This window comes from Monodon monoceros, unplaced genomic scaffold (assembly GCF_005190385.1).
Source record: "Monodon monoceros isolate NGI ecotype Baffin Bay Population unplaced genomic scaffold, NGI_Narwhal_1 Super_Scaffold_4, whole genome shotgun sequence".
Taxonomy (NCBI): domain Eukaryota; kingdom Metazoa; phylum Chordata; class Mammalia; order Artiodactyla; family Monodontidae; genus Monodon; species Monodon monoceros.
Genome location: NW_021703781.1, coordinates 28536045 through 28555600, shown reverse-complemented (window position 1 = coordinate 28555600; position 19556 = coordinate 28536045). Strand labels below are relative to the sequence as shown.

Below are 19556 nucleotides of genomic sequence, written 5' to 3'. Positions count from 1 at the left end.
AACATAGAGAGGGTCAGTGTGTATTATTATTGCTGTTTGCTGCCGTTGTTGATTAATCGGGTAATCAATCAAAAAATCCTTTGTTTTTAAATTATTTTTTATATTTTTGTCCGTGCCACGCAGCATGCGGGATCTTAGTGCCCTCACCAGGGATCCAACCCCGGGCCCCCTGCCATGGAAGTGCACAGTCTTAACCACTGGACTGCCAGGGAAGTCCCAGCAGTTCATTTCTTTTTATTGCTAAGTAGTATTCCATAGTCTGGATGTACTAGAGTTTGTTCAGCCATTCACCTCATGGAGGACATTGGGTTGTTTACAGTTTAGGACTAACACATAAAACTGCTATGAACATTTGTGTACAAGTCTTTCTATGGACAGTTATTTCCTTTCCTTATGGGTGAGTAGGAATGGAATGGCTGGATCACATTGTAGATAGATTTTTAAAAATAATTTTATTTTATTTTATTTTTTAATTTTTGGCTGCATTGGGCTTTATCTAGTTGAGACAAGGGGGGGGCTACTCTTCATTGTGGTGCGCGGGCTTCTCATTGCGGTGGCTTCTCTTGTTGTGGAGCACGGGCTCTAGGCGCGTGGGCTTCAGTAGCTGTGGCACGTGGGCTCAGTAGTTGTGGTACATGGGATTAGTTGCTCTGTGGCTTGTGGGATCAGGGCTCGAACCCGTGTCCCTGCGTTGGCAGGTGGATTCTCAAGCACTGCGCCACCAGGGAAGTCCCAGTAGATAGACGTTTAATTTTTTTTTAAATTAAATATCTATTTAAAAAAATTTATTATCCATTTATTTACTTAATCTATTTTTGGCTGTGTCAGGTCTTAGTTGCAGCACACGGGATCTTCGTTGAGGCGTGTGGGATCTTTCGTTGCAGCGCACGGGCTTCTCTCTAGTTGTGGTGTGCAGGCCCCAGGGTGCATGCGCTCAGTAGTTCTGGCACGTGGGCTTAGTTGCCCCGGGGCATGTGGGATCTTATCTCCCTGACCAGGGATTGAACCCGAGTCCCCTGCATTGTAAGGTGGATTCTTTAGCACGGGACCATCAGGGAAGTCCCAATCAGGGTCCTTTGGAGGACTGGGAGACCCTATCAAGGTGCTTGTGACCAGGAAAACCCGGCCTGATCCTGGTAACCTTGAGGGTTCGACACCCTCCACCCCAAATCACTGGGACCCTGCCTGGGTCTAGTGCCTCACCCAGGATGCTCTGCAGCAAGCCTATCCCCCCGCATGCCCTCAGCTGGCCCACAGCTGCCCCCCGACCACCTCCTTCGTCCACGCCCAGGCCCCCCTACACCCAAGACGTTGGGGTAGGTTTCCTTGCAAGACTTTCCAACCCGATTCCCAGCATTACAGCGGAGGGTGACAGCACCGCTCATAGCAGCTCTGCGGGCGGCCTGGGCGCGGGGCCGATGTGGGAGCACACGGAGGTGTGACTGTGGGGTGTCCGTGTGGGTCTGTGAGATAGGAACGTAGCCCGCGGCTGTGCGGATGTGCGGTGTGTGGGCATGGCTGTGCCGTCTGGGAGCGTGTGTGTGTGTGTGTGTGTGTGTGTGTGTGTGTGCGTGCGTGCGTGTGGTGGGTGTGTGGGTGCTAGTGCTTCTGTGGTGCCGGGGAACGTGAGTGTGGAGATGTGTGTGTGTATGCCTGTCTGTGGGTGTGTCTGTCCAGGAGGGTGGCTGCAGTGTGGGTGTGCGTGGGAGTGCATGTGTGTGCTGTGGTGTGTGTGTCTGTCTGGGTGTAACTGTCTGGCCGTGGGCATGTCTCTCTGGGCGGGTGGCTGCTTTGCGGGGGGGGGGCGTGGGCTTCTCTGTGCCTGTGCGGCGTGTGGGGTGAGCGTGCGGGGCGGTGTGTGGGGGCTGCGGTGTGCGCGGGAGTGGCGGGCGGGCGCGCGGGCCGGCGGCCAGGGCGCGTCCCCGCTTCCCCGCACACAGTGGCTGGGCTGACAGCCGGGCGGAGAAGAAAACTAGACGTCAGGGAAATCAGTCAGAGACAAATCGATTCCCTTCAGAGGTGAGAAAAAGCAGCTGCTGCAGCTGCTGGTGGCCCGTTCGGCTCTGAGCCACATCCCTCCCCAGCCTGAGCCCCCTCCCCCAGTGCTCTTGGCTGCCGATGTCGGCCCAACCCCCTCTGCCTTTGTTAGGGGCCCTGCGGCAGGCCTGCTGCCTGGGCTGCCTCCTCCCTTCCCCGGCAGGCAGGCAGGAGCCCGTGCGGGGCGTGAGTGTGTGTGAGAGATGGGGGTACAGACCTAGTTGTGGGCCTTGCCTGATGGCAGAGCCCCCTTGGGGTCTTCAGAGACGTTGGGCCAGCGACTTGGCTAAGGACATCCAGGGAACTGGAGGTGGCACTGGCCCTGAATTCAGGCCTGCTGGGTGCCAACCAAGGGGGATTTTGCCCACCTCCTGCTCCCCCACTCAGGGGCTCTTTGAGCAAAGCCCCCTTTTCCTCCCTCCATCCTGTGTTCAGGGATAGCACAAGAGTTGCTGCCCCTGGGCAGCGCTGGTGCCGCATCCTTCCTCCCGGTGCGCGAGTCGGCCCCCGGGGGGTGGGGTGGGGTCTGGGGCTGTGGGGTGGGGCCCTGACACCCTGCCTGGGTCTTGCTGGCACCCGGCTGCCCGGTGGTCCGCCCCTCCCCGCTCCAGGCCCTCCTCTCTGCCACCCTCTTTTCCACTGGGTTGTAACACCCAGAACAAATCAGGAAACAAGGGCAAAGCCTCTTAGAAATAGACCCATCTGGAGTCAGGGCTCTGTTTTTGGTGTCCCGGGCTCTCATGGCCAGCCTCTGCAGCCACCTGCTCGGCAGACCTGCCGCGCTTTTGTTCTGGGCCAGGGCCTGGGTTTGGAAGTAAGCAAGACAAGCAGGGCCTGCCTTCAGGGAGCCTCACATCCAGCCGGGAAGACACGCCTTGACTCCAGCTGGGATGAGAAGTAGGGGTGGGGAGAGAGGGAGGGCAGGGTCCCAGCCATAGGCAGCCCTGGTGCCCTCGGCTCCACCCTCCTTTCCAGGAGCCCATGGGCTCCTAGCTTCAGCTCAAGCTGGTTCCTCAGCCACATTGCCCCCTGCCCCCTGCAACTGTCCACTTGCCCACCTCCTCCCCAGTGAGTGCTCTCCCAGGTCCCGCCTCTCCTCCACACTTGACCCCTGGCTAGGACGGATGGCTCTGCCAGACCCACGCTCTACCTTCCTTCCTTTTTAGGACAGCCGGCTTCGTCCAGCATGGATGCCCCACTGTTTCGGTGTGAAGCTGCTCCATTGAGCAGAGGGCGGCAGAAGTGGCTGTTCCAGGGGCTTGGTTTCTGGGATGGCTGCACCAACAGACTCCCCCCACCGCAGACCCTGTCCTCTGCCCAAGAGGACCCTGTTCTCTGCTCCCCACTCTCAGGCCCGTCCTGACCAATGTCCACCTGCTGGGGCCCTCCATGGCCATCCCTAGCCACACTCTGGAACCCAGAGCCTGTACTGAGAAGCCTGTGTTCCCTGGCTTTCCCAGACCTGGCTGTGAGTCCTGGGCCAGGCACTAAACCTCTCCGGACCTGTGTTCTACCTAGCTAAAAGGATGAGGAATCAGGCCTTTTTCAGCCCCAGAGGGCCCCAGAGTGGGATCTGCTCGGAGTAACAGCTGTGTTTTTGTTACTGCTGGTCGGGGGATGGCTCATGGAATCCTTTCCAAACCCCACCCCTGGCCTAGATTCCCAGTGGCCAGCCAGATGGGAGAGGCCATGGATTGATCTACAAACATTGATTGAACCAATTTGGGGCCAAGCCCACGGGCAGACAGCACCTGGCCTAGTGCCTGGCCCATGAGATGTGTCCAAAAAATTAACAGCGGAGAGAAGGAATGGATGGAGTCGTGAGTGTGGACATTGCTGCCATGTCCCCGGCCCCCAGGAGCTTTCAGTCTCACAGGGATGCATTGGGTTTCTGACTCCAGCTCTGCTTCTGACCGCTCCTGGCCTTCCTGTTTGTCCCTCAGTAACATCGGCAGCTCTGTGACCTTGAAGATCATTTCCTGCTGGGATATTAATACCACCACTAATAATAACAGTAGCCATCGAGGCAGGAGCAGGCATACTAATATTAGCTGCACCTGTTGAGGGCCCAGCACGTGCCAGGCCCCCGCATGTGTTCTGATGTCAGTCGTCCCCTGAGCCGTGAGCTGGATTTACCATCTCCATGTTGACAACAAGAGGACGGATGCTCTGCACTTGCCCAGGGTTTCAGAGCTAGGATAGAACTCGAGGCTGTTTTGGTTGGGCTCTGAGGATGGCAAAGCACAGAGGTACTCAGCTGACCTCAAGTAAGGGAGGGCTGAATGAAAAGAGGCACATCGTGGGGGCCTGGGGTGAGCCAGTTCCCTGGGCTGCAGACAAGGCTGGACTGCGGTGTGGAGCCTCAGGAGCTGGGGCCCCGTGCAGCAGAGAACCCCCCGGGGCTGCAGTGCTGGCATCACCCTCAGTGGGCCTCCTCCTTCCCAGCTCTCTGCTCTGTCTGTCCCACGCCGACTCCCACGTTCCCTTCTTCCTCTCTGTGTGTCTGTGCTGGACCCCTGCTCCTCACGGATGTGGCTGCCTGGCAGCTCCACTCTCCACTGGGCCTCTGTCCACACCTCCTTTCAGGCCCTCTCCCCCAGCTGCCTGCCCAATTCACTCCTTATTTCCCAGTTCAAGGTCGGCTTCCCACCCTGCCAGGTCCCCTGCCCCAGCTGCCCGTTGTCAGGCCCCAGCTCTCATGCAGTCAGTGGCGGTTGGATGGGCACTTTCCGTTCACCCAGAGGGTCTCAAACTTGGTCTCAGGACCTATTATGCTCTTAGAAATTACTGAGGACCCAAAAGAGTTTTTGTTTATGGGGTTGTATCTATTGATATTTACCACATTCGAAATGAAGCTGAGAAATCATAAAATATTTATTCTTGAAGAACAACGAGAATAACTCATTACATATCAATCATTAACGTATTTTTCAGGACAAATAACTATTTTCTAAAATGAAAAAATTTAAGAGTGGTACCACTGTATGTTTTCACAGTTCTCTTTAATGGTTTACTGGGACTTCCCTGGTAGCGCAGTGGATAAGACTCTGCTCTCCCAATGCAGGGGGCCTGTGTTTGATCCCTGGTCAGGGAACTAGATCCCATATGCATGCTGCAACTAAGGGTTCGCATGCCGCAACTAAGAGTTCTCATGCTACAACTAAGGAGCCCGCCCACTGCAACTAAGACCTGGCGCAACCAAAATAAATAAATAAATAAATATTTTTAAAAAATGGTTCACTTAAGAGAAGACGGTTGGGTTCTCATGTCTGCTTCTGCATTCAATCTGTTGAAGCCTCTGGAAAACTCCACTGTAGGTTTGCAAAAGGAAGAGGGTAAATAAGGCAAGCAACACCTTCCGACCTTGTAGAGCCTCTGAAAGCATAGGTGTCTTAGATCGTTCCTGATATGACCCCTGCACGGGCTCCTCAACCTGACAAATGCCGCAGGAACCCAGCAATCAGCCACAGGCCGAACACCAGGCCCAAGAGCTCAGTCCTGAGAGCTGTGAGCTGGAGCAGTGGGAACTAGGAGAGCGAGTGGGCCGAGAGCAGCTTCCTAGAAGACATATAAGGTGAATGGAGCCACGGCAGATGGGCATCTTTCGAGAGGCAGAGGGGAGAGGGAGTTTTCTGGGCCCTGGGAAATGATTGGGCACATCTTCAAAGTGGAACAGAGAGGCATGTGGCCAAGGCTGGCTGAGACCTTAAGGGCCCTGAGCTCTGAGAAGATGCTTGTTCCCACCCTGCATAACTCAGGATAAAGTTTACTTTCCATAGCAACACTAAGCTTCCTTGTATGTTGAAATTAAATTAGCCCCTTTCTAGTTTCTGGATTGCAAAACTGGATAAGTGCACAGAGGCAGAACTTGTCTCATTTGGGGAGCCGTGTTGTGTTAGAGCCTGCGCCGTGGGCTCACTCTACCTCGTGGGTCATGTATGGGCACTCGGAGTAGGTGATGGGCAGGGTGGGTGGGGATGAGGGACTTAGAAAGGCCTGCCAGCGCTCCCAGAGCACCCAGTGATTCCAGGCACCCACTGCTGAGGGAGGGTCTGAGCAGCCTAGCCTGCAATCGGTGGAAGGGGGGGCCGTGGTAGAAGCCCTGGAATCCCCAAATCTGGGGCGGGGTGGGAACAGTCATCCCCATGGCTACTGACCTTTCTACTTCCTTGTGAGGCGGTGGACCCTGGAGAGTTGGGGGGAGGAGTACTCTGGAGGGAATGACCCCCACCCAGCAGAGACTGGGAGGAAGTGGGGCTTGGTTAGGGCAGAGGTCTCGGGGCCATGTGATGGTCTGTGGAACACCAGCTCTGAACCCGAGCTCTGCCACTTACTCCAGGCCTCAGTTTCCTCATCTGTAAAGCAGGGATGAGGACATCCAGCTCACGTGGTTGTCTGGAGGTGACACGAGAAGGTGAAGGTGAAATGAGATAAAAGGGATAAAGCAGGCGGTGCAAAGAATTGGGCCAGCTCCATGAGGCACGAGCTTCCTTTCACTTCTGTTCGGTGCTATAATCAGATCCTGGTTCACAGGAATTGCTCTATAGATACCTGTTGAATGAAAGAATTAATAAATGAATGCAATGGTGGCTCAGTTAATGCCAGTTCCTTCCCTAGGCAAGGCCTAGGCCAGCCACCTCAGGCGGGGAAGCTAAGACCTAGAGAGGGGAAGAGACTTGTCTAAGGTGGTGCAGCAAGTTAGCGCGTGAGCTGAATCCTGGCCAGAGGCTCTGCTGCCATCAGCCACGCGAGGAAGGGTGTCTGTGGGAGGGTCTGGGTCCTCCTCTGTGGCACATGCTTGCGTGCATGTGTGTGTGTGTGCCTGTGTGAGTGTGCATGTAAGCAAGCGTGTGTGTGTGTGTGTGTGTGTGTGTATGTGTGTGTCTAGGAAGCCAGGAGACTCAATTCCCTCCTTTCCGGGGTTCTTCCCTCCTGCAGGGAGGCCTGTCGTGGGCGGCTCTTCTGCGTGGCCTCTGCACACCTCACCTATTTAATGGGATTTTTGTGCAGCCTGAACTCCCTGCAGGGAGGTGCTCTCATTCTGGACGTGAGCCCTGTCGGCAACGATGCCATCACAGCTTTGAAGAGAGCCCAGGCCGGCTGCTTCAATGTGGGATGGAGACGGGAGCAGAATATTGGAAGAGGTGGGAGGTGGTGGTGGTATCACATCGCCCTTTGCGTCCCAGGGCTGAGAGGGGCAGCTTTCTCCTCCCTCCTGCAGAAATGCCCCAAGCCAGGGACGCCACCCTGGACACCGGCTTGGCATTCAAAGAGTGTTGAAGTCGGTGGCTCTGCTCTGCTCCAGCCCTTCTCAAAGCATGGCCCAAGGAACAGCAGCAATAGCATCAGCCGGCAGCTGGTTAGAAATGCAGAGTCTGGGCCCCACCTCACACCCACAGCGTTCAAATCCCTGGAGGTGGGACCCAGGAATCTGCATTTTACAAGCATCCTCCTTGGATGCTTATAAAAGTTTAAAAATCACTGCTTTACACACTTGCTCAGCAAAAATATGACATCCAGCAAGGCTGGGATTAAAAGAGGGTGGGTGTTTCCTGGTTAGACTTAGAAACTTATCGAAACTGTTCGGTTGTCTGTTTGTCGGTCTCTCCATCCATCCATCAGCCCATTTTTTATCTGGTAGACATTCAGTTGCACCTAGAAGTTGAAATGGGCAAGGTTGCCCCCACCCTGCCCCCTCCAGCTTGCAGTGAAGCTCTGAGGAAGTGGGCTTCTGTCGCCTTGATTCTCCAGGTGGTCCAGTGCTTCTGTGGGACAGTTGCTTGTTTGAATCTGAGCCTACTGAAGCCACCCTAATGCAAAGTGTACAAGAGGGAAGGGGGCGGACACGACTTTTATTTGGCATCTATCGTGCGCTGGGCATTTCACCCTTCCAAACTCCCTTCCCCCTGGGTAGTGCTATTCTCATTTTACAGAGGAGGAAACTGAGGCTCAGAGAGGTGAAGGGACTTAACTAAGACTGCAGAACCTGAGATATGATAGAGTCAGAATGTGAACCCAGTTCCTCCTGCCACCAGAAGCTGGGCCCTTTCTTCTGTTCCATGTTGCCAGGATCTTGGAGGACCTGAGAATCAACAGCTAGAAGCTGAAGGGCAGTCTGATTTGGGATGTGCTTCTAACTGTCTGGAGGTCAACCAGCTGCCTGTAAGGTAGTGAGCTCCTCGCCACTGGAGCTGTGCAAGCAGAGACCAGGAAATCTGGTGGCCATGGTGGTGGTCGTGTGTGTGTGTGTGTGTGTATGTGTGTGTATATAGGGCAGGATTGAGACCGGGAACTTTGAGGGCCTTCTGTCCTTCTAGGGAGGCCTGCTCAGGCCTGCTCTGGGGTCAATGTCCCCATGGATGGAGGCTCTGCCGCCAGCTGCTCATTATCTGTGACTCCTCTAAGGGGACCCTGCCAGATCCCAACAGGAAACCTGTCGAGAAAGCTGTAATTAGAGCCGGGAGCCACAGGCCCGAGAGGTGCCTGTTGTAGCTTCCAGTGCAGACACGCTACCCTGGTGAAGTCCCTGGGCAAGAACCCCGTGAGTCAGGCACTCAGATCCTCTCCCTGCATGTGACAACCCCCCCCCACCCACCCACCCAATTCTCCCTGGAAGGAGACCAGTGTTCCCTGGGAGCCTACTTGGTGTCTCTGGGTCTCACATATGTTCTCTCTTCCATTCCTCCCCAGAAACCTGGAAGCGAGGCAGCGTTCACCATGATGCAGTGAGGAGTCCAAGGCCCTGAGAGGTCATATGACTCACTCAAGGTCATCCTGCCGTAGCAGAGATGCGATGAAGCCCTGCCTTTGTGAGTACCTGGTCTAACCTTGTCATCATTCTGGGGGAGGCTTCGAGTCAAAGGTGGGGTGCAAGAGCCCAGTAGCACAGGTAGAGGAGGCCTAGATGGTCCTGGCTGGGTCCTGGGTCCGTCCTGACTGAATGTGACTTCCTTCAGCTTCTGTGACTCTGCCACAGAGGGGTGGGTCCCTGCCATGCTCCCCTATCAGGCTGCTGGGCCACCTATGGCGACTGTGGTGGTTTAAAAACATGGCCACAAATTCTTCAACACTCCTCCTATTGAGAAATAACCTCTATGTCCCCTCCCCTTTAGTCTGGGCAGATTTGTTGACTGCTTCACTCCACAGAGAATGGCAGAAGTGATGCTAAGTCAGTAAAGACCATGCAGCTTTCCTTTTGTTCACTGGAGCTCATTTGCTCCTGGAGCCCTGAGCCACCATGTAAGAAATAAGAATCATTGACCTGAGGCTGCCATGTTGTGAGGAAGCCCGAGTCACATGGACAGTCCATGTCTAGGCGCCCTGGTTAACAGTCCCAGCTGAGCCCAGCCATCTAGGCTCTCCAGCTGTTTGCGTTTTCCCAGCCGAGGCATCAGACATCATGGAGCAGAGACCAATCATCCCTGCTATGCTCTGTCTGAACCCCTGGGCCATAGAATCTGGAAGCAGGGTAAATTGTTTTGTGCCATGTTTTCGGGTGATTTGTTACGCAGCGATAGATAACCAGTACAGCTATGCCAGCTGGGACGTACCATGCAGTCATCTCAGAGGTCCCAACCAGGCCATCTTTCCCTCATGGCCCCTGGGCAGCTGGCTGGGCTCACACTCTCCATGCAAATCATTGCTCCAGGGGAAGGGTACAGGATTGGTGGTGGGGGGGGGGGGGCTCTGTATCTCCTGGGAGTTGCATCTGCTCAGCTTCCTCCGCCCACTCCTTTCTCAGAAATAAGTTCCCAACTCTGGATCTGCCTCAGGCCCTCTTGTGTGTGATTAAGAGTCCTGATCCCCACTTTACCTCTTCTTGGCTCTGATGTCTTGGGCGAGCTACTTAACTCAGTTTCTTTAGTCTGTAAGATGGGGGTGATGGTTACATTCGTCAGAGGGTCATTGTCAGCAGTGCCGTGCACATAGCAAGCACGCTGATTGGTGTGGCTCATTATTATCCTTGAAGTCACCCTCTTCCTGGGCCCTTGTGCCATCTCCAGGTGCACAGGACTTTACAGTTTACAAGGTACCCTCTAGTTCCCCCAGCAACCCTGTGGGGCAGGTCAGTATTATTGCCATTGAACAGATGAGAAAGCTGCAAATCTCGGATGTGGCTCGTGTCCATGGCCTCAGATATAGGCCCTTTGTCCTCCTCTTGTCGAGCTTCTTCTGGAATTTTCCTCTTTGTTCCCCCCTAGGGCTCCTGGCTGACTTGCCTGGTCTCCTCTTTACTTTTGCTCTCTCCTGCCTCTGGACTTCTGGACTTCTCAGCCTGTGTGGCTTTGGATAACTTCCCCTTTCTGTGTCTCAGTTTCCCCCTCCATAAGATGAGGGAGTTGGGCTGGCTGATATCGAAGGGCACTTTCAGCTCTAAAACAATCGAGTTTGTTTTCATATCCAGGAGTGGCTTGTTCTCAGGACTGCCTGCTGCTTCTCTCCAAGCTGAGTCTGTCTTGACTGTGAACAAACCAAGAGGGCCTGATATCCATGATTCCTGGGCAGCAGGGCCAAGCTCTGAGAATGGGGGAAGGAGCAGCACCCATGAGTTGGAAGGACCCAGAGAGGATGCTGGGGCATTTGTTCCCAGCTTGGCCACACTTGTAGTTCTGCCTGAGATTGATCCTGGCAGTGGCTGGGTGAGGGACCCAACCCAACCAGGCCTGGCCTCTGGGGCCCCTCCTAAGGCTATTCTCAGTGGCGTCTCTGGGCAATGATGGGTTCTTTGGCATGCTGATTTCTGGTGGTCTAGCCATTGCTTCTTCACCTGCCAGGTATTTCCCAGGCCCACCTCAGGCCTCACTTCCTCCAGGCAGTCTTCCCTGATGTGCAGCATTAGACCTTTTCTCTGTCCTCCCATAGTGACCTGGGCTTCCCATCAGGACCCTTGTTGAATTGTGGTCTGTAACTGCCTGTTTACTTACATATTCTCCTCCAAGACCTTGAGCCTTAGGAGGCCAGGGTTCATGTCTGTCCTGCTCACCTCTGCCTCTCTAATGCCCTGTACAATGCTGGCATTACTTAGGTGCTCAGTAAGTATAGGTGGTGTGAAAGAATTTTAGATAAATAAATAAATAGCAACCAATGCTATTAGCAGTAATAGTAATAATGCTCCCTGCTTAAAATATCCCAGCCTCATCTGCCAGTACCTTAAGCTAGGCCAGGAGAGGATGGCTTCCATAGCATATTAGTTTGGTCCCTGTAGGACTACTTCTCTTGAATTGTCTCTTTGTATGATGTCACTCCCCAGAAAACATCTCCATGAGATTTGTTTCGTGTCTATTCATAGAATTTTATAATGAAGACTGCCAGGAAATATTCCTGCTCTATAATCAGAAGCAGTTATGATTTCCCTAAATATCAGGCTTTATTTATATATTTATATTTTATTTCATGGGATCGTGTAACTGAGCAGGTTTCTCCTTTTGCAGTTGCTACCAGGAAGCTCAGATTGACAATCTGGATCCTCTGAAACAACGTTTAGAACTTTGTAGTCTTCGTTTCTGAGCTAGTCATATTTCTGTCTCATTTAATGTCCTTTCCTCTGTTTTGCCTCTGTACTTTCTTATCAATTTCTAATTTATGTTTTATTGCAGTACTTTAGGTAGCCTTGTAAATCCCATATGGGTTTGTGTATGTTTTAAATCATTTTTCTTGGAACAAGGCAAGATATAACCAAGTGCATACACATGGTACTTCTGAGCACATTGATCCCAGACTGACCCAGGATTCAGTTACAGGCTGAAGAGTGTTGGTGCTGGGTCTGCTCTCGGCCACACAGGCCTGTCTCCCTCCGGGCTCTGGCCACGTGGACTCCTGGCAGCCTGGTCCATGTTCTGTGGGCTGTGGTCTGCCAGGCCTTGTATGGGGTGGATGTCCCCTGACAAGAACAGGGCTTCTTCCTGAGCAGGTGGCCTCACTGCCCTGCTGCTGCTTCCTGACCAGCCTCATCTCTGTGGTTCCTCACCCAAAGGACCAGAGGGCTTTGCCTTCCAGACTGGGGCTGGGTCCACTCTACCTCCTTTCATCGCCGAGCCAGGGGCCTGAGTCTCCAGTGGAGATTGGGCTGAAGGGGTCTCCAATCACTCACTCCCTGGCAAGGAGGCCCTCTGAGGGTCACAGTCCTCTGAGAACCCCATTCCCAGCCAGAGCCATCAATTGCCAACAGGGCGTAGGGCCTGCGAAGTTCCCTGCATTTCCTCCGCAGAGCTGCCTGGTTGTGGAGGTTCAGCCCACGTGATCTGACGATCTGCCTGCTGGGTGCAGAAACGAGGAAGGGGAGGTGGGAGGAGGTGTGTGGGGTGCTGAGGCCTCTGCCTCAGGAAGCTTCATTTTGGTCTCTGCCAGAATTCAGACCCCGGCCGTCTGATCGAGTGAGGCTGCCACACGTTTTCCCTAGAGCCGTACCCTCTATCCTTTTGACGAGGCTGTAGTGTTCAGAGCCGGGCATTTTGGAAGTAGGGGAGCCGGGGAATTGTAAGTCTCCTGTATGGACATCAAGACAGCTGGTGTGGGCCCTCCTTCTCTGAGTGACTGCAAACTGGTCCCTTGACTCTGGGGGTCTGAGTTTTGTCATATGTTAAATGGGATCCGGAGTCTTTGCCCACCTCTCTCTCAGTGGTGTTGTGATAACCAGAACCTATTTGTTCTAGAATGTTTCCCCACCTCACATCTGAGATGCTGTGCAGAAACAGTTCCCCAGGGGACTCTGTGTACCTCCTTGCCGCCCACTCGCGTTGCTGGAGGAAACAAAACCCCTCCAAAAAACAAAAGACATCAGCGCATCAGAATGCATGGAGTGGATGGTGGTGTTTGGATTCTCTTCCGTATAAGAGCTGTATTCATGCAACGAGAATTTGTTAAGGTTTTGTTCAGTTTACAAATATTTGTCGAGTTCCTGCTTCGTGCTCAGCCCTCTGCTCTATGTTGGCGCTGAAGAGGTGATAAAGCACTCTGGGGGTGGGCATGTGGGGAGAGCCGGACCTGGCTCTGAGTCCTGGCTCTGGTCCCCACCTCCTCGGTGACCTTGGGCAAGTCACTTCACCTCTGAGCTTGTCCCCTCTGTGAGCTGGAGATAATGCTAGCCACCTTCCTCATAATGTTGCAAGGATCAAGTGAGGAAATGCGATGTTCTTGTTAGCAGTGACTGAAACACCAAGTGTGGTTATTGTTTTATCGGGAGTGTTGGGAAGACATGGGTCCTGCTCCCGTGGCAGCATGGTTAGGGAAGTTATTAGTTATGGTAACGGGAGATTTGGGCTGGGGGGAGCGGACATAAGATGCTGTGGACGCACAGGGGAGCCGGGAGGATTTGTGGCCTTGGTGATGATTTCCTAGCAAGCAGCTGTGAGCCCTGCCCAGGACTGCAGATGGAAGGCACACATGGGATTTAGAACAGACCCTTCTACATTCCTGGGGAGACAAATCTTGTGTATGCTAGCTCTCTTACTCAGATGCTGCCCTCAAATTATCCTGTTGGCATTTTCTGGAAAATTACAACCATGTGCATCTTGGAACGGGGTTCAGGGGAGGGGGAGGGTGGTAGTGGTGGTGGGTGTCTTAGTTGGGCTGGCTGCTATAACGAATACCACACACTGGTGGCTTAAACAGCAAACATTTGTTTCTCACAGTTCTAGAGGCTGGAAGGCCAAGATCAGGGTGCTGGCTGATTCCGTGTCTGGTGAGAGCCAACTGCCTATTTTGCTCTGTCCACACATGGCAGAGACCATTTCTCTAGTGCTTCGTCTTATAAGGGCACTAATTTCATCAAGAGGGTTCCACCCTCATGACCTAATTCTCTTTCAAAGGCCTTACCTCCAAATACCATCACTTTGGGGGTTAAGGCTTCAACATATGATGTTTAGGGGGACACAAACATGCAGCCCATGGCAGAGGGTTAATTCTTTGAAGGTGCCATGGTACTGGTAGTGTTGGCTGTGTGGTGAGGAGAGAGTTCCAGGTGAGGGGAGGGCAAGGGGTGTGCAGGTGCCTGGTATGTGTAGGGCTGAGTAAGGAGGCCTGTCCCTGCAGGCCCTCCTGCCATCCGTTTCTTTCCCCTGCCAAGTCAGAGTATGCAGCGGGTCCACTGGTCAAGGACAGAGTGCCCAGGTAGTGGGGGTGCTCTGGTTCTCTGGCAGCGTGGGCAGGGCTGAGTCGGAATGGGACGTGGGGAACACAGGTTCGAGACGCAAAAGGCTACTGAGGCAGCTGGGGCAATTCTTCAGGTTAGTGGAACTAACTTTCGGTATAAGAATGGGTTTTCAGATTCTGCCAGGTTGGATGGGTCCTCAAAGCCCTGCCCTATGTGAGGCATCTGTGCTGCTGGGTTTTCTCCATTTCCCCCTCACATTCCTTTTCCACCCTTCTCCTCCCTGTTCTGTGCTCTGGGAACATGGTCCCTATGGACCAAAGCAAACAATTGACATAACTAACTACTCCAAACATTGTGGCCTAAAACACCCACCATTTGATTATGTTCATTGATTCCATTAGTTGGGAATTTGGAAAGTACACAGTAGGGACAGCTTGTCTCCACCCCCACAGTGTCTGGGACCTCGGGCTGGAAGCCTCTAAGGCTGGGGATAGAATTATCTGAAATCTGGAGACTCACTCACTCACCTGTGTGACAATTGATACTGACTGTGGCCCGGGACCTCCGATGTGGTAGTCCACAGAAAAATCTGTGTGTGGCCTCTCCACGTGGCTGCTTGGGCTCCCTCACAGCACGGTGGCTCACTTCAAAGCGTGAGCATCCCAAAGAGAACCAGGTGGAAGCTGCATCGCTTTTTATGACCTAACAGATATCACATAGTGTCACTTCCGCTGTAATCACAGCTGTGCCCAGATTCATGGAGTGTTAAAGTCCTACTATAAGAAGAGTGTGTGCGAGGGGACCTATTGAAGCAGCCATTTGGAAGACGGCATCTGCCTCAGGATAAATCAGCAGATCAGATTCGTTGATTCACTCACTCTCTGGTTCCATCCACAGACATTCTGGAGCTTCCTCCCGGCTGCACCGTGGGTCAGTAATGACTGTGTTCCTCTAGCAAACGCCACAGCTCCTCTTGGTCTGTCTTCTCCTTCATGGCAGCTCCCAGCCTACAGGCGTTTCTGGAATCATTCTAGGGGTGGCCGCAGCTCCCACTGTCGCTAACCCTGGGGTGCTTCACCAGTCCTTTATGCTTTCCTTTAACCCTGCTTACACTTTTAAGAAGCCCCTTCATTAAACTCTCTTCAGTCACCCTCTTGAGTGAACATTCCTGCCAGAACTGTCACCGATGCACCGTATGTCATAGCAGGAAGCTGAGGCTCAGAATGCCTCCCACGGTGAGTGCCAGGAGGGCAGGACTTGAGCCCTGGACTCCTGTCCTTTTCCAGGCACCTCTCTTCCTTTTTCAGGCACCTCTAGTGATGTGTAGTAAGGGAGAGCTCATCTAAGCAGCAGGGCCAGACGAGCCCTGGAGCCCCGTTCCGCTGGGGCCCTCGAGCACCCCATCTTTGCCTGCTGGGCTCAGCTCGAGGCCTGGTGTAGCCTTGTTTGTGGCATCCCCAGGCTGGGGGAGTCCCCAGGCCCCGCCAAGCCCCTGGCCCTCCCTGGGTCAACTAGTAACAGAGGGCCCAGCAGGGTGAGAGACGTGTTCTCCCAGCTGCTCACAGGCACTGGGGCGTCAGGGCCAGGAAGGAAATTGTGTCACAGCTGGACACCCAAGCCAGGGAAGAGAAGGGGCTTGCTCGTGGTTACAGGGCGAGAATTCCTAGCCTAGTGCCAGCCTTGCACACCCTCCAGTCTAGGTCCCTAGAGTTTTTAAAGAGCTTTCATTCCTCACTAGATGAGTGATATCAGCAGCGTTGTTGGTGATGGTGATGATGTTGACGATGGTGATGGTGATAGCAAGTTTGCTGAGTAATTCCCACGAGCCGGGCACTTGACCTACATCATCTCATTTAAACTTCCTCCTTTTTAAGAGGACACGACATTTCTGGGGCCCCTCCTCTCAGGACTGTGCAAGTTCAGGGGCTCCTGGGGTGAGCTCCTGTCTCACTGCTGTGCCCCTGCTCACAACATCTCTGTAAAGCAGGTCGTGTCTCAAATGATGGCATCACATTGCAGGGCAAAGTGACTTGCTCCGGGTCTCACGATTAGTAGGAGGCAGAGCTGGGATTTGAACCAGGCTCTGTCTGACTCTAAGCCCATGTTTTCATTATGTCCTTCCCACCCAGGAATGAACAGACTTGAACAGATCAGGTGACTTGCCTCGGGCCACAGTGGTGTGGGGACAGGGATGCCCTTGAGCCCAGGTCTTCTTTCTCATCAATGCCTTCGTGTGAGCGAGAGTCTGAATTTTCTCTTGGAAGTCCTACTGGTGCCACCTCAGGCTGGGGGGCATTTAAAGGAAGATGAGGGGTGTAGGGCAATACCATGAAGGTGTCAGTTCCTTGAGGACAGGGCTCTTCTGTCTTAGTCACACCCCAACTCACCAGCTCAGAGCCTGGGTACAGCCTAGGGTACTGACACTGGGGCAGTTTGTTGACTGAATCAGTGAAAGAATGAATGAGTGAATGAGTGAGCCCTGAAGAGGAGAGGTGACCCAGTTAGGAGGCCAGCGACTAAAGGTCCTGGGGGCAGATGACTGCCTTTCACCTGGATGGCTTCCTGTTTATTTATTCCGGGGAAAATAATAAAAATACCAATCTGACGATGAAGCAAGGCTGTGTGCTAATTCTATTCCCAGATCAAATCACAGTGCGGGGAATACGTTATCATCAGCGTGCTTACCTTGGGGGAACAGAGACAGAGAGTTTTATTAAATGAGGCAATCTCCCTAAAAGGAAGCCTTACATTAGACTTTGGGCCTTAAATAATATTTGTGTCAAGAGCTGACAGACATTTTGCATGTGATATTGGGGAGCAAACCGTCTTGGAGTGCGTGGCTTTAGTGGGGGTCACTGGACTGGAGTGACCAAGCAGTGGCAGGCGAAGCATCTCCCGGGCCCAGTGGCCACTAGACAAAGCAGTTCAGGCCCCACTTTTCTCTCAGGCCAGCAGGTGCCTCCTTCCTGGTGACGTGGCAGCGGGACCCTCTGCAGCCCCACAGGGAGAGGGTTGTGCATTTCTGTCTGGGCACAATGACTCTGAAACTCAGCAGGCCCCAAATGGAGGCAAACGATTGTTTCCCAGATGGGATTCCCACTCCCCTCCCTGAAAACGTGCCCAGGCTGCCCTGGGACGTTGCACCTGCTCTTTTTGCACCTGTTGCCCTGCCCCATCTCTCCCTCCCTGGGTTTCTGTCTTTCGTAGAGACCTAGAGCTGGCACCACTCAGCAGTTTAGACCATGGAGCCATGAAGATTGGGGAGGACTGGGTTCAAATCCTGCTTCACCAGCCCTCTGACCTTGGGCATATGACTTCATTTCTTTGGATGTCAGTTTTCTTGTCTATAAAATGGGTTAACTAGTTGTGGCCTCATAGGCTTGTTTTGAGGACTAAATGCATTCATCTGTGGACAGCTCCTAGGATGGCGCCTGGTATACAGGAAGTGCCCCATTCATGTTCTCTTTATTCCTGTCCCTGACCTATCCCTCCTTCTCCTAATGCATCAACCACACACCCACCCCCCAGAAAAGGATGACAGACTACTGGAGAGCAAAATTCTCCAACCCATTGTGGGAAAAGAGTATCTCATGGAGACCTTCCTCTGTCCAGATGATAGATCCGTGTGTTCCCAGAGGTCACCCAGTCCAGCCCCTCCTGTTACAGATGGGGAAACGGAGGCTCCAAATGGGAGCCTCAAACGGGCAGCAAGCTGGCTACTGACGTGGGAGTTGACTCAGTCTGTAGAAGACAGTCCTGGGATCTGCCTGGGGCACACAGATTTCCCGACCCGCAGGCCAATACACCTGGAGTTCAGTGCCTACCTCTCCTTTTTCTCTCAACTGTGGGATAATTTATAGAGTTATAGTAAAAATAATAGCTCCCATTTTCCAAAGACCTAAGTGTGCTGGGCCCCATGGTGAATCTGACATGATGGACTGCACTATGTAACCAGTGGAGGCTTATTCCCAGTTGCAGAGGGGTAAACTGAGGCTCAGAGTGGCTACTCGACCGGTCCAAACCGTAGAGCTGCTAAGAGGTGGAGCCAGAGCTAGAAGTTCAGGTGGTCTGACTCTGGGGCTGGCTCTGGTACATTGAAGCCCGCGTGCTCTAGGGCCCGCGTGCTGCAACTACTGAAGCCCACGCGCCTAGAGCCCATGCTTCACAACAAGAGAAGCTGCCTCAACGAGAAGCCCGCGCACCGCAACGAAGAGTAGCCCCCGTTCGCCGCAACTAGAGAGAAAGCCCGTGCGCAGCAACGAAGACCCAATGCAGCCAAAAAAAAAAGGCAGATACATTCGTTAAAAAAAAAAACAATTACCCTTTCTGAGCCTCAGTTATATCACCTATAAAGTGGAGGTGATAAGTCATAGGGTCATACCTACAGTGGTCATTGTGAAGCCGAGAATCCTGGAATTTCAGGCTGCAGGGACCTTAGGGACCATCCCATCTGGACCCTATTTCATGCCCAGAGAAATTCAACTTGCCCAGAGTTGGGGAGCTGGAAGGGACCAGAGCTGGGACTTGATGCTTGGCTGCAGGATGTCATGGCCGTGTGGCGGCTCCTGGTTTCCAGTTCTTCCCAGGAAGGCTTGTGCCTACCCCGCAGCACTGGGTCTGCCCTACTCCTCTGTGGTCCTGTCACTCTCTCTGTACCAGGTGTTTCCCCTGTGACACTGTACCCTCTTCACCACCCATGCCTGCAGCTCATCCCAACTCAGAGAGGGAACCGGGCAGAGCAGCAGTGTCTGGACTTGTGTTTGGGGAGCTGTGGGCTCTGGTTTCCTAACGTTACTTTATTTAAATAATTAATTTAATTTCAAAAGAAATGCATACTCACTATGATCAGTGGGAAGTATAGAGTGCTATAAAGCAGTTGCCAATAGCCACCACCCTCTGTAATTCTCACTTCCCAGGGCAAGCTATGCTAATGGCCTGGGCTATGTCTTTACACGTCTCTCTCTGTGCCCATAAAACACATGCGCACACACACACACACACACACATACATAGGCTGTTTAAGAACCTAGTCTTGTTTCCTCCTGAAAGCCTTGTCTGTGCCTTTGACTTGCAATGAGCTCTTGATCTCTAACTTTTCTAAGTACCCCTGCAGAGCATCTTGGGGCAAGGCTCTGGGCCGGGCTGGACTAGATGACCTGATACTTGGGCCTCAGTGACTCACAGGCCAGTAGGGGAGGCTCTGTGGGGTGGGTGGCTGGTTCGGTGCTGGCCGCTGCCCTGGGAGTTGGCTCAGTCCACAGAAGCACTGGGCCTGGGTGGGTGAATGCCAGCACCGGGGAGGCCTGGCCTTTGCAGCTACCCTGAGGATGCCATGGGCAGCTGCTGCCTGCAAGGAGCTGGGCCGGCTGGGTGAGGAGGGGCAGTGCATGTGTTTCTGCCTGTGTCCAAGGAGGAATGAGAGGCCCAC

At 53.4% G+C, this 19556-nt stretch overlaps 1 long non-coding RNA gene across 2 annotated transcripts in view; it reads left to right on the top strand.

Annotated features, from left to right (window-relative positions):
• LOC114908767 overlaps positions 1–19556 on the top strand; it is a 38911-nt gene that overhangs the window by 15846 nt on the left and 3509 nt on the right. For both annotated transcript variants that reach the window (XR_003797040.1, XR_003797039.1), the window contains exon 2: positions 8728–8846. This is a non-coding gene — a long non-coding RNA (uncharacterized LOC114908767). The remainder of the gene's footprint in view (positions 1–8727; positions 8847–19556) is intronic.